Below are 2,059 nucleotides of genomic sequence, written 5' to 3' on the forward strand. Positions count from 1 at the left end.
ACACCAGAGAGAGGAGTTGATTTTTGGGGCGAGCTCCGTTCCGCCAAAGGCGGACAAGAACTCACACTTCCTTTGAAGAGTCTAGAGCGACGTTGATCCGGGGATCGCTTTAAACGCGAGCGGAAAGAGTGCGGGGCCAAGAGAGGTGAAAAGGAAGGAGTTGTGGCTGTATATTACAGGAGCACCACAGAAAAAGTGCTTGTCTCTGCGATTGTTGTGTGGTGCGTGGTCACGGAGACCGATCCGGTGTGGAAAGAGCGGGGCCTGGGCGAAGTCTTTATAAGAAGAAACAGAGTAACATTGGAGAATACTCATCGGAGTTGTCGTTGAGGACGATCTACAGCGGCGGAAAAGCTGTAAACAGGAACAAGAACAGCAGAGAGACATCAGGGAGTGTGAGTAACAAGCTACGTTTATCACAAAGTATTAAAAATAGTGCATTACCTGATGTGTGTTGTGAGTTTGATAACCAGCGTTCAGCCCCACCGTGGAGAGAAGCGTGGGCGAGCCAGGGAGTAGCATTGGAAGACGACAGTGTCATGAAGTATTGCCAATGGCACGTGAGTAACATCATAGATTGTATTACGTAGTGTGGAACGGAGGGTATATTACCCGACGTGTGTTGTGAGTCTAGCACACAGAGTTGCGGCCCCACTGTGGAGAGAAGCGTGGGTGAGCCGGAGAGTACAACTAGGAGTAAACACGGGAGGTCCGGCGTCCATCCTGTAGGCACTTTTCCCCCTCCACCGAGAATAACGCCCAACCAACTCAGTCCTTAGTCACTTAAAGTGTGTGGAGTGTCGTGGGTGAGTCCTTGTCTTCATTGTGCGTGTGTACACCTAAAGCTTGCAGTGTAGTGCTGTGCTTGTGTTGACAGAAGCCACTTCGAGGTCAGAGGAGTCGTGAGGAGATCACAGCACGTTGAGGCTAGTGGAGCGTGGGTTAAAGGTAGTTGCCAATAGGATTTCCTGAGTATAAAGTGACGGATCCTTTTCCTGGCTCTGAAAGAGGGCAGTGGTGAAGTGTACCTGCATACCAGTGTGAGTAAACCATCTTGTAATTATTGTTCTTGGACGAAGGGTTACTGTTGTAACGTCTGCATACGATAACCATCCTTGCTCAGTATCTCTGGAACCGTAAGTGGAGGAGGTGCAAGGGAAGCGTTTGGCTCTGCACGACTATACCCGAAGTCGAATGCAATCTGTGTTGAACACCGCCCTGTAAGCCCATTACCCTAGAGCGAAAGTTGTGTGGAATAACCACTGTGTTTGAGCGAGAAGTTAAAGTACCAGCCACCTGTGTAACACTTCTGCTTACAACCACGAACCTGAGGAAGAAAAGTTAAAGTCCCAGTCACCTGTGTCATTCTTACCTCTGCTTACAGCCACGAACCTGAGGAGGAAAAGTTAAAGTTCCCAGTCCCCTGTGTAATTCTTACCTCGGCTTACAGCCACGAACCTGAGGAGGAAAAGTTCCCAGTCCCCTGTGTAATTCTTACCTCTGCTTACAGCCACGAACCTGAGGAGGAAAAATTAAAGTTCCCAGTCCCCTGTGTAATTCTTACCTCTGCTTACAGCCACGAACCTGAGGAGGAAAAGTTAAAGTTCCCAGTCACCTGTGTAATACCTGCCTCTGCTTACAGCCACGAACCTGAGGAGGAAAAGTTAAAGTTCCCAGTCACCTGTGTAATTCTTACCTCTGTTTACAGCCACGAACCTGAGGAGGAAAAGTTAAAGTTCCCAGTCCCCTGTGTAATTCTTACCTCTGCTTACAGCCACGAACCTGAGGAGGAAAAGTTAAAGTTCCCAGTCCCCTGTGTAATTCTTACCTCTGCTTACAGCCAAGAACCTGAGGAGGAAAAGTTAATGTTCCCAGTCACCTGTGTAATACCTGCCTCTGCCCACAGCAAAGGGCCCAGAGCCTCCTAAACACCCCCCCCCTTGCTATGAAGGCCTGAGGACTGAGATGTTCTTTTTAAGTATTTAATTCCCCCTATTTACCATTTTAAATCTTTAAATTAAAGTTGTTAGATTTTAATTCTTTGACTGTCTGGTCATTG

This window comes from Paramisgurnus dabryanus, chromosome 10 (genome assembly GCF_030506205.2).
Source record: "Paramisgurnus dabryanus chromosome 10, PD_genome_1.1, whole genome shotgun sequence".
Lineage (NCBI taxonomy): Eukaryota > Metazoa > Chordata > Actinopteri > Cypriniformes > Cobitidae > Paramisgurnus > Paramisgurnus dabryanus.